General features: G+C 43.4%; 1 long non-coding RNA gene across 1 annotated transcript in view; it reads right to left on the bottom strand.

Moving 5' to 3' along the window:
- Nucleotides 1-12,380, bottom strand: part of LOC126469551 (uncharacterized) — a 112,683-nt gene that overhangs the window by 62,361 nt on the left and 37,942 nt on the right. The window contains exon 2 of the long non-coding RNA XR_007586011.1: nt 10,875-10,947. This is a non-coding gene — a long non-coding RNA (uncharacterized LOC126469551). The remainder of the gene's footprint in view (nt 1-10,874; nt 10,948-12,380) is intronic.

The raw sequence follows: 12,380 nt of genomic DNA, 5'->3' as shown, positions 1-12,380 counted from the left end.
TTGTTATGACTCCTTTTTATCAGGAATGGATAGAGGTAACACACTGAAATTTATGTCACATACTACAGTCTACACCGAGTGAGGTGGCGCAGTGGTTAGCACACTGGACTCGCATTTGGGAGGACGACGGTTCAATCCCGCGTCCGGCCATCCTGATTTAGGTTTTCCGTGATTTCCCTAAATCGCTCCAGGCAAACGCCGGGATGGTTCCTTTGAAAGGGCACGGCCGAATTCCTTCCCCGTCCTTCCCTAATCCGATGAGACCGATGACCTCGTAGTTTGGTCTCTTCCCCCAAAACAACCAACCAACTACAGTCTACAGTTCCTTCGCGGTGTGAAAAAGTTAAGCTGCTAAGTCAATGCAATCAAAAGACGCGGCCATTTATGTCTCCTATTTCGATACCCGGAAACTCCACCATTAAAACCTGTGGGATACTGTCCCTTTGACCAACATAAAATTTAATTTATCGGAAAATTGTTATTTTGTGATTATAACACTTTTCTTTTGTCATTTGTCGTCCGCCATTCTGTCTGTTTGTCTGTCTGCCCATGTGTTAACACCCCTTTTCCTCAGGAATGGTTACAGGTACAAAGTTGAAATTTATGTCAGATACTGAGGTCTACGGTTACTAGGATGTGCAGAAAATTTAACGCTCTAAGTCAGTGCAATGAATAAATACGGCCGTCTGTAAGGATCTCTTTTTCTCAGGTGTGGCTTTAGGTAAGAAATAGTTAAGAAACTGAAATTTATGCAAAATACTAAGACACAAAATATTTAATGACATTATCTGCCAGTGAGTATGATTTAAATCAATGGGGAAAGCTGAAAATTTCAGCAAGACTGGAATTCGAACCTAGGCGTCAGGCTCACTTTTCTTTTACTGGCCTCCTTCCACCCGTTCAGCTCTTCCTTAACGCCTGCCAGAAGTGCCTACGTCGGTGTTGCTTTTTCGCCATTATTATTCATTTTTCTATAACATAAGCGCCTTGACAGAAATACTAAATTATCTCTTCTTGAAATAAAGAGTAAAGTCGTAAAAAAACGTAAACGCCTTCTTCTTGAGTAAATAGTTGCTGGCATAATGCTATAGCAAATAAAATTCTCTATTTCTTGGAAATAAAACAAGAAGTTTTTCTTAAAATAAATAAATTCTTGAAAAAGTTGAAAAATACTTTTACGGTACTCTCGCTGAATGTAACAAAGAGCTAAAACCAAGAACTTCTTGCTACTCCATGAAATGAAGGAGCTTCTTCTCGATGTCCGTTCGTTCGGAGTTTACATGAAATACTTCGATTAGTCAGTACTCAGTCCATTTTGCTATCATAATGTCTAACATATTCCCATACTTCTAAGAGTAGTACAGGTCAGGTTGGATTTTAAAATGTTCATATTCAGTATAAGAGCAGTAGTCGGTGAAAGTCGCTGTTCGATTTCGAATGACGTGAGCAATAGTGCTTAACCGTTTTTCTTTGTTCAGGGGTAGCGTAACTTCTGTGGCCTCTCGGTGGAGCGATAGATGATTGCCAATGCCCTGGATAAAAGAAAAGTAATTTGTTTAGCAGGCCCACAGCTGAGTCGATGAATTATAGTGCCCACAAATCCACAGGTAGTACACATAGGAGATGCCGCCAGGTGGATTTTTTGCAGTTTGTCGTTAGTAGGTATCTTGTCATTGGCCGCTATGTACCAGGTGGATTTGACAGCACTAGGCAGGAAGTCACTGAAGATATTCATCCAAATAATGTTCCATTTGTAACGCGGACATTTCTGTTCAACAGGGTTTCGTCTAGTAGTTTTTGTCGGGAAGTCATATATTACCTTATTCGTCAGACCGACGGAACTTGAATGGGGAGGACAGTCTTTATACATGTAACTGAATTCTAAACAGTACGCTCTTACGTATGGCAACATACGAGGAATCGTTGATACATCAATGGAGGGTTCGAGTCGACTTGGGCCCCATCTTTCTAATAAGATACTGGTTGTGTTGTCTTTAGGGATCTCAAGAGACTGCCTGAATCGATTGATTAAGAGGACCGTACTTCGCGTTCTTGTGTCGAGTAAGTTGAGACGTCCTTACGTATTTGGCAAAACCAGAGTCTCCAAGCCGACCTTGAAGATGTTACTCCTCGTGACAAAACCCAAACGCCGCGCGAGGTAGCCGCGTGGTCTAGGGCGTATTGTCACAGTCTGCGCGGCTCACCCCGTCGGAGGTTCGAGTCCTCCACCGGGCATGGGTTTGAGTGTTGTCCATAGCGTAAGTTAGTTTAAGTTAGATTAAGTAGTGCGTAAGCTTAGGGACTGATGACCTCAGCAGTTTGGTCCTACAAGACCTTACCACAAATTTCCAATTTTTTACCACAAACCCGAACCAGCAGAAGGCCTTCTCAATGCTGGTAATTACAGTGGGTGGCACGCGAAGGACCTGCACCAGGTAACTAAATTTGTTGGTAACTGTAAGTTTAATGTTTTGAACTTTTTGCAGTATATTAAGTTGCTTGTCCCCATTCGTTTAGTCGGCCATGGTGGCCGAGCGGTTCTAGGCGCTTCAGTCCGGAACCGCGCGACTGCTACGGTCGCAGGTTCGAATCCTGCCTCGGGCACGGATGTGTGTGACGTCCTTAGGTTATTTAGGTTTAAGTAGTTCTAAGTTCTAGGGGACTGATGACCTCAGATGTTAAGTCCCATAGTGCTCAGGGCCATTTGAATCATTTTGAACCCATTCGTTTTAAGGGCAGCCCTAAACTGAGGTAACACGTCTGCCCTGATTCTGGTGTTCATGCTCGCTGAGTCTGTGTCCAGGGGCATACCCAGTGACTTATAATAACTGCCGGCGTTCCGCCAATCCATGTCCTCAACATTGCGGATGTGCATTTCGATGTCCATAAGAACGGTTTTTGTATCGTTTGATTTGGCCTCAGATGCTATCGCGAATTCCTGAGTGGCATGGCCAACTGTTTTAAGGTCTTTTTGAGTTGTTACTCCAAGGCACAGGTCATGTGTGTAGAATACATTGATACCTGATATTACCAATCACCAGCCCTGAAGTTTCTTCTGGTAATATGGTCAGGAGGGGTTCTACAGCGATGGCGTACAAAGCCGTCGATAAGGGGCGTCCCTGATCGATACATCGCTCGATTGTTACCGGTTGGCTTAAGTGTCCGTTTATCATAATGCGAGATGTTGCATTCGTGGTGACATTTCGAATTATGTTCATAAACTGGAGATTAAAACTCACTGCTTGCATGGCAGTTGGTAATTAATCATGACTGATGCGGTCAAAAACTTTGTCTAAGGCGAGGAAGAGCAGTGTAGCAGATTCCTTGGACTTTGCATAGGCGCTGGTAATGTCCAGGAGGGTACAGGCGGCGTTTATTATGCTCCTTCCAGGAACAGCATCATGTTGACCGTCACCCAGAACGTACATAAGACCCTTTGCAAGCGAGTCTTCAAAGCTCTTGTCATAATTTTAAAATCACCATTCAATAAAGTCGCACTTTGTTTAGTTGTCTGTTATTACCCTTCCTCGGCACGTGTACGATAATTCCTTCTTTAAATTCTGGGGATATATCCCCTCCCATATGGAGTTCGTTTTCAATGCCCCGAGAAGTTCCCAGTAATACTTGTAGAAGTCCGATGTCAGTCCATCCGATCCTGGAGTTTTCTTGTCTGTCGCCCTGTTAACAGCATAGTAGATGTCTTCTTTATCAAAAGGAGATTCAAGTATATCTGCATCCTCCACGGTGAGACGGATGGATATCCTACACGTCAGGGCATCACACGTTTGTGCATCTACTGGCTGTTTCCGGTTGAGGTCACTGAAACGGGCATGCGCATGGTACTGCTGGTGAATTTGTGCCCTGCTGCATCCGTGATGTCGACAATGATGGTAGCGTTGCGGCTTCGGAACGCTCTGAGAAGGTGGTATAAGGAGGCGGTTTCCTGAGACGCAGCGTTCTTGGATTGCGTGCGGACTAAGTGGCCTTCAAGTCTTGTCCTCTGAATTTACGTTATTCTTGCTTTACACCTCTTAATGTTGCGGGAAATTTCGGAACTGGGGCGGCTAGCGTCTTGGTATAGTTCTAGTAATCATTGGTAATACGTCTCAGTTCTGTGATTCCACCAAAATTTCTTTTATCTGGCATAAAACATAGTCGTGGATCTTTGTTTAGGCTCAGCTACCTTGACCCACCATTCAAGTGTCGTATTGTAGCAGGGGCGGGATCGGAGAGCTTGCTGTCAGGAGCGGTCTCTCTCCACATCCAGCTCCTCATGCCGTAAAAATCTAACACCGAGCATCCAGTAACCCTTTACCCGGTGGAATGGGGAGCAGTGGTGGTTCACGTAGGCATGGTAGGTGCTGTGGTCGGAAATATTGTGAACTGTGCGAAACGTAAATTTTATCAATACGTCTCGTCGAGTCGTAGGTCACATAAGTATAGTTTTTCCCACGCATCACGGAGCTGGAGGTCGAGAACAAGACACCTGAGTAACTAGCAAATATTGGTGTGAAGAATTTCATCCTTGGCATGGATCATACAGTTATAATCCCCTCCGAGAAGAACACTGGCGGTGTGCAGGCCGATTAACTCAGGTACATCCGTCCGAAAATCCCACTCCCGCCGATGGCCACTACTAGAGGACGCATAAATATTTACAATTAATAGTCCGTTAGTTTTGCAGGATATTCCTCTAATACTGATGTCGGTGACATGTATACTCTCGCGGTACGTAACTGCGGTGTCAGCTGCGTCCTCTGTAGTAGTTGCAACATAAAAAAATGGTTCAAATGGCTCTGAGCACTATGGGACTTAACATCTGGGGTCATCAGGCCCCTAGAACTTAGAACTACTTAAACCTAACTAACCTTAGGACATCAAACACATCCATGCCCGAGGCAGGATTCGAACCTGCGACCGTAGCGGTCGCGTGGTTCCGGACTGAAGCGCCTAGAATCGCTTGGCCACACCGGCCGGCAGTTGCAACATAAACGGGAATGAATATTTCAGTTAGAGCTTCTTGAAGGAGTACAGTGTCGACATACGTTCAATATAAAAGTTCCTGCAGGACACAGACCTTTACGGCATTCTGGATGCGATTGTTGTTAACTGTTGTCACCTTAAAAGTTTGGGACCTGTTCATCTGATCACCTATGATGAGGTTCTCAGTATCCACCCGTATCATCATCAGCTCACCAGGCCTCATCGCCTGGGGCTGGTGGTGGAGATGGTGGCTTAATTTCGGTTTCCACAGCCTTTGGGCAGTCTTCGCGGGAGCCTGGCGCGTGGCTGGTTCCCCGTCATTTAAGTTTCTCGACAACCCTGCTTACTTTCTTCTTTAGCTGTACCTGTAGCTCCTGTTCCTATTTTATCGCGACACGACCCTTCTTCGTAGTGGACGAAGATTGTGTGTCACGGTCCTCGGATTTTTCTTTTGTGGCTTTCTTTGGCATATTCAGACCTGGAGCAGCATCCATTGGTGCGTACGTAAATTCGGAAGAAATTTCTGTAGGTTGCTGAATTCGTTCAGTCATGGAAGCTTCATCAACGGCAGTTGTGAAAACTGCTGTAGTGTCAGAAGGAGATGTTTTCTCGGCGTTCACTGACTATGAAACTGGTACTCCATTGACATTGTCAGAAGGAGATGAACTTTTTAATAAGGCCGCGAATGTCGGTGGGACAGTGGCTGGCGCACCACTGATGACAGCATCAAAATACGTCGTTTGCACACGGCACTTGCGTGGACAATCTGCGCGGAAATGAACGCCATTCTCTACATTAAAGACCCTGTTATTGCTAACGTTCACGTGTAATAGTGTACAGAGTACTATATACCTATAGAGCATCGTTAAGCCGCTGGTCTGCAATTTCAAAGGACAGGTTGCAGATCTTCCCGTTACGAAAGCCCAAACCAACAAAGGTAATTGTAACGGTACTCGTTACACCTTTACTTGACGTGTAATCAGCTGATCCGTTTGTCAGATTCATGACGCGAAGACACACTTCTTCATTTCGTAGTTTCACGTAATATGCATTAACCAGGGAGTCATACTGCATACCAATAACCTCTTCGTCAAGGACACTGTAGCAGGATCTAATAAAAATGTAAATTATAAGAAAGATTGATAAAGGGATGTTATTTGATTATATAAATGAGAGTATATGTCTATATTTAAATGTATGGAGTTGGAAGTTGTGATAGCTGTGGATACAGTCCTACAATACCATCATTTAGTTCCCAATCGTAGCGTAATTAAACGGGCTTCCTACAGAGTATCTTTTTATACAGAGCTGTTCTCTAAGGTTTTGCTGATCAGTTACGACAGTACCTTGTATGGTTCAAATGGTTCAAATGGCTCTGAGCACTATGGGACTTAACATCTGTGGTCATCAGTCCCCTAGAACTTAGAACTACTTAAACCTAACTAACCTAAGGACATCACACACATCCATGCCCGAGGCAGGATTCGAACCTGCGACCGTAGCAGCCGCGCGGCTCCGGACTGAGCGCCTAGAACCGCTAGACCACCGCGGCCGGCAGTACCTTGTATCTCTTATTTGTTCTAAGAGGGGATGACATATAAATTGTGCGTCGGATCCTGTGTGGAAGTTCGGTAGCCGTGCACTTATACGGACTTCATTTTCTCGTTGCAGAATCCTTTTTCTGGAAGGTCCTTTTGGGGCACAACTTGAAACAATTTTTGATACGCATTTTTCTATTCTGTAACTTACTTATTATTTCACTTCATGGAAATACAAACTTTTAACATTAACTTCAGACCAGAACGTGCAATTGCAAATATACATAATACCAGGCGACATTACCTCCTATCTCCATACTACCGTGCTAACTGACAGCTCACGACTGACAGCCCGTGACGTCTGCCTGGCCTCAACAATCCCAACAAGAAGAGCTAGACTCAGAGATATATCTGCCTTATTCAAAGATTACTCGTAATACATACTATTTCAGATTATTTAATTTAATTACATTTCATTGATAAAATAAAAGTAGTTAAAGGAAGAATTACGTAGATAATTTGTCCTTAACCTATCTCAGTTATCCAGCGGCGGTTAGTGGATGTACATTTCAACTTGGAATTCGAACCACGCGTTACTTCTGCGAACTCCTCAACAAGTGAAGGCTAGGTTAAAACGAAAACTGAAAAATTCATGGTCCGACCGATATTCGAACCTGCGACTCCTCGGTTTCCAGGCATTCACTTCATCGCTAGGTCAACGTCATGTATACAGGTTGGTCCATTGTAGTGACGGACAAATATCTCACGAAATAAGCATCAAACGAAAAAACTACAAAGAACGAAACTCGTTTAGCTTGGGGGAATCCAGATGGCGCTATGGTTGGCCAGCGAGACGGCGCTGCCATAGGTCAAGCGGATATCAACTGCGTTTTTTTGAATAGGAACCCCCATTTTTAATACATATTCGTGTAGTATGTACAGGAATATGAATGTGTTAGTTGGACCACTTTTTTCGCTTTGTGATAAATGGCGCTGTAATAGTCACAATCGTATAAGTACGTGGTATCACGTAAAATTCCGCCAGGGCGGACGGTATTTGCTTCGTGATACATTACCCGTGTTAAAATGGATCGTTTACCAATTGCGGAAAAGGTTCAAATGGTTCTGAGCACTATGGGACTCAACTGCTGAGGTCATTAGTCCCCTAGAACTTAGAACTAGTTAAACCTAACTAACCTAAGGACATCACAAACATCCATGCCCGAGGCAGGATTCGAACCTGCGACCGTAGCGGTCTTGCGGTTCCAGACTGCAGCGCCTTTAACCGCACGGTCACTTCGGCCGGCCTGCGGAAAAGGTCTATATCGTGTTGATGTATGGCTATTGTGATCAAAATGCCCAACGGGCGTGTGCTACGTATGCTGCTCGGTATCCTGGATGACATCATCCAAGTGTCCTGACCGTTCACCGGATAGTTACGTTATTTAAGGAAACAGGAAGTGTTCAGCCACATGTGAAACGTCAACCACGACCTGCAACAAATGATGATACCCAAGTAGGTGTTTTAGCTGCTGTCGCGGCTAATCTGCACATCAGTAGCAGACAAATTGCTCGAGAATCGGGAATCTCAAAAACGTCATTGTTGAGAACGCTACATCAACATCGATTGCACCCGTACCATATTTCTATGCGCCAGGAATTGCATGGAGACGACTTTGAACGTCATATACAGTCCTTCCACTGGGCACAAGAGAAATTACTGTACGATGACTGATTTTTTGCACGCGTTCTATTTAGCGACGAAGCGTCATTCACCAACAGCGGTAACGTAAACCGGCATAATATTCACTATTGGGCAACGGAAAATCCACGATGGCTGCGAAAAATGGAACATCAGCGACCTTGGCGGGTTAATGTGTGGTGCGGCATTGTGGGAGGAAGGATGATTGGCCCCCATTTTATCGATGGAAATCTAAATGGTGCAATGTATGCTGATTTCCTATGTAATGTTCTACCGATATTACTACAAGATGTTTCACTGCATGACAGAATGGCGAAGTACTTCCAACATGATGGAGGTCCGGCACATAGCTCGCGTGCCGTTGAAGCGGTAATGAATAGCATATTTCATGACAGGTGGATTGGTCGTCGAAGCGCCATACCATGGCCCGCACATTCACCGGATCTGACGTCCCCGGATTTCTTTCTATGGGGAAAGTTGAAGGATATTTGCTGTCGTGATCCACCGACAACGCCTGACAACATGCGTCAGCCCATTGTCAATACATGTGCGAACATTGCGGAAGGCTACTCGCTGTTGAGAGGAATGTCGTTACACGTATTGCCAAATGCATTGAGGTTGACGGACATAATTTTGAGCATTTATTGCATTAATGTGGTATTTACAGGTAATCACGCTGTAACAGCATGCGTTCTCAGAAATAAGTTCAAAAAGATACATGTATCACATTGGAACAACCGAAATAATATGTTCAAACGTTCCTACGTTCTGTATTTTAATTTAAAAAACCTACCTGTTACCGACTGTTCGTCTAAAATTGTGAGCCGTATGTTTGTGACTATTACAGCGCCATCTATCACAAAGTGAAAAAAGTGGTCCAACTAAATCATTCATATTTCTTTACGTACTACACGAATATGTAATAAAAATGGGGGTTCCTATTTTAAAAAACGCAGTTGATATCCGTTTGACCTATGGCATCGCCATCTAGCGGGCCAACCATAGCGCCATCTGGTTTCCCCCTTCAAGCTTGACAAGTTTCGTTCTTTGTAGTCTTTTCGTTTGACGCTTATTTCGTGAGATATTTGGCCCGGTCACGATCAATGGACCACCCTGTATGTACCGTACATGTCATGATGAGTGAGTTTGCAAGTGTCATAACATGCAAGTGGCCATATCTTCTGATTGCATTGATTTAGAGGCTTGAGTTATTTACACCGCCAAGGGACCATAGACTCTAGTATTCCATGTATGTGGTATCTGATCTCTGTGCATGTTCGAAATAACAGACACGGTTTGATCCTGCAGCCACTATGAAACAAGACACAGCGGAATTAATGACGTTAGCTGCCGGTGGGCATTGATTTAAATCAATGGGGAAAGTTGAAAATTTGTGCCAGGTGGAGATTCGAACCCAGGTTTCCTCCTTGCTACGCAGATGCTCTCACCACAGCGCCAGCTGGACACAGTGGTCAAGATAACTGTAGTGACTACGTTACCAAAACTTAAAAATAAAAGGCGCTGATATTGCGTCCAAAAGGAAGACTTGCACCAGGCTGATGAGCTACACGAAATTATTACTATTACTATTATTATTATTATTATTATTATTATTATTACAATCATCTATATACATAACGCATGGGTGTCTGGATACTTCTGATCAGATAGTGTAGTTCCCACATTAAGTAAGAGTGAGAAGATGAGAGTTGCCTGGGGCACAGAAGGACGTGCTGATCCTTGGCTGCACCGTATGATCTGTTTATGAGCGAAACGGAGGCACTATATTTCTTATGCTGGAAAATGTATATAGAGTCTTCATTATGTGACCAATAAGATCTGTTAAAAATTTGACAGTAAATGAGTCAATCAAAATAAAAAATCGTAAATAAAAAACATAAACATAACAAATATAGGCTAGATCACATAAACATTGTTAACTAAAGACAGTCAGACCTTTTGTGAAATTATTTGTCTATAAGTAAGAAATAAAATAGATTAGAGAAATATTTGACACGCCTTTGAATGATGCTCAGACTCATACAGAGCAGCTGAGATGCTCTTTCATTAGTGACGTGAAATTTCACAAGATAAATATCTTCTAGTAATCTTCAAAATTCAAATTTTTACGTTGACCAGCACCTCATTTGATGTAAGTGGTTTCGAACATCAGTCAAAGGCGCATCAAATGGCTCTTTAACAAATTTTATTTTTTATTTTTAGACAAATCATTTCATAAAACATTTCACTTATTTCAATTTTCTTTATTTTTAAGTTTGTTCAGAATGTATGAGGTATAGTACATGTCAATATCGATCGGTATTCAGTAAGTATTAACAATATGTACATGAAGAGAAGACAAACAGTTTCAATTTATGTTGTGATTTGATATGTTTTGACATTTCATTTACATAACTAGCAGCAGCTGTTCATGAAATATTTAAAATTTCGCTCAAGTCAATAAATAAGAGGTTCTTAATCACCCTGATTGCTTTCCAACAAATACAACTGGTCCATTTGATACCCCCATTTGTCCATTTCCCACTAGCTTTTTCTAAATTCAAACAAAAATTCACTCTGTAATTTCTGTGGGGTCTTGTTTTCGCTCCACTCGAACATTTGACTAGTATGAGGGAGCATGGGGTACTTACCCATTTGAGGATTATCCCACGTCTTGTGATCAAAGACATGGCCAGACCCAGAGTTACGCCTGGCTTTGGATACCTGTCAACAAATATACGCAGCATGATGATGAAAAGTTAGGTCCAAATTATGCACATACACATACATGAAGTGTGTTACAAAACTGTATAGCACTAATTGCAGGACGCGTTCCTCACACGCAGACAAGGAAACTATATTGTAAGGAAATGGGTCAGCAAACGTTTTGTTTCTATGTTACAACTCACTTTCTCCATCTCATTAATCATGGGAAACAAACAAGAACAGAAACTTAGAATCATGGGGAACATGCACTCTTGGTGACGTCTGGTTACGTTGTGCACCGCCAGTGTCTCGTTTTAAATATCCCTCTTGCCATTGTTTATTTACGGGTAACAACTGTCCCAGCGATCAATATGACCGTTTCCAGCACACAGATTACTACGTAGAGCTAATCGCAGACTTGGCTGGTGCAATGGCAGTGTACACAGACACAGAGGAGGCAGATGCCCATTTGATTTACGGATTAACTGATGGCAATGACGCTCGCGCTCAGTGTTTATACCTGGAGAGATTTCCAGGACGACGGTTCCCCGACAGGAAAACGTTTGAAGTTACTGATCCCGCCTAGAGGGACGAGGACAACGATGTGGGAGGCGGCAATTCTTCATACAGTCGACGATGAATCCAGCGTCAGTACAAGACTTGTAGATGCAACACTGAATATGACTGTCTGGCGAGTGTTACACAAGGACCAGCTGTATCCATACCATTTGCAGCGTGTGCAGGCATTATTAACAGCTGATTTTCCTGCACGGGTACCCATCTGCGAATGGTTTATTCAACAAAGTGTCAACCCTAATTTTAGTGCAACGGTGCTTATCACAGATGAGGCGTCATTTCAACGAGATCAGATCGTAAATTTTCACAACCGGCATGTATGAGCAGACATCAATCCTCACGCAACTGTTGAAGCAAGTTATCAACAAAGATTTTCTGTCATTGTTTGGGCCAGCATTGTTGGTCACAGTTTGCTAGGGCCTCTCTTTCTTTCATCAAATGGTTCAAATGGCTCTGAGCACTATGGGACTCAACTGCTGAGGTCATTAGTCCCCTAGAACTTAGAACTAGTTAAACCTAACTAACCGAAGGATATCACAAACATCCATGCCCGAGGCAGGATTCGAACCTGCGACCGTAGCGGTCTTGCAGTTCCAGACTGCAGCGCCTTTAACCGCACGGCCACTTCGGCCTGCTTTCATCCAGACAAAACATGTACTTCATGAACGATCGAGCATCTTCTCATTCTAGTGCTAATGTCCCTCTCTTCTAAATAACAGATTCGGTGACAGATGGACAGATAGAGATGTACCAGTTGCCAGGCCTCCACCACGCTCTCCGGACCTAAGCCCACTGGAGTTTGGGTTGTGGGAGTATTTGAAAGCTCTTGTGTATAGAACTCCAGTACAAGATGTTCAGTGTCTCCGTATCCGTAT

The sequence above is a fragment of the Schistocerca serialis genome, chromosome 3 (genome assembly GCF_023864345.2).
Source record: "Schistocerca serialis cubense isolate TAMUIC-IGC-003099 chromosome 3, iqSchSeri2.2, whole genome shotgun sequence".
NCBI classification, from domain to species: Eukaryota; Metazoa; Arthropoda; class Insecta; order Orthoptera; family Acrididae; genus Schistocerca; species Schistocerca serialis.
Note: the sequence above shows the minus strand (reverse complement) of the source record. Positions and strands in the feature narration are given on the sequence as shown.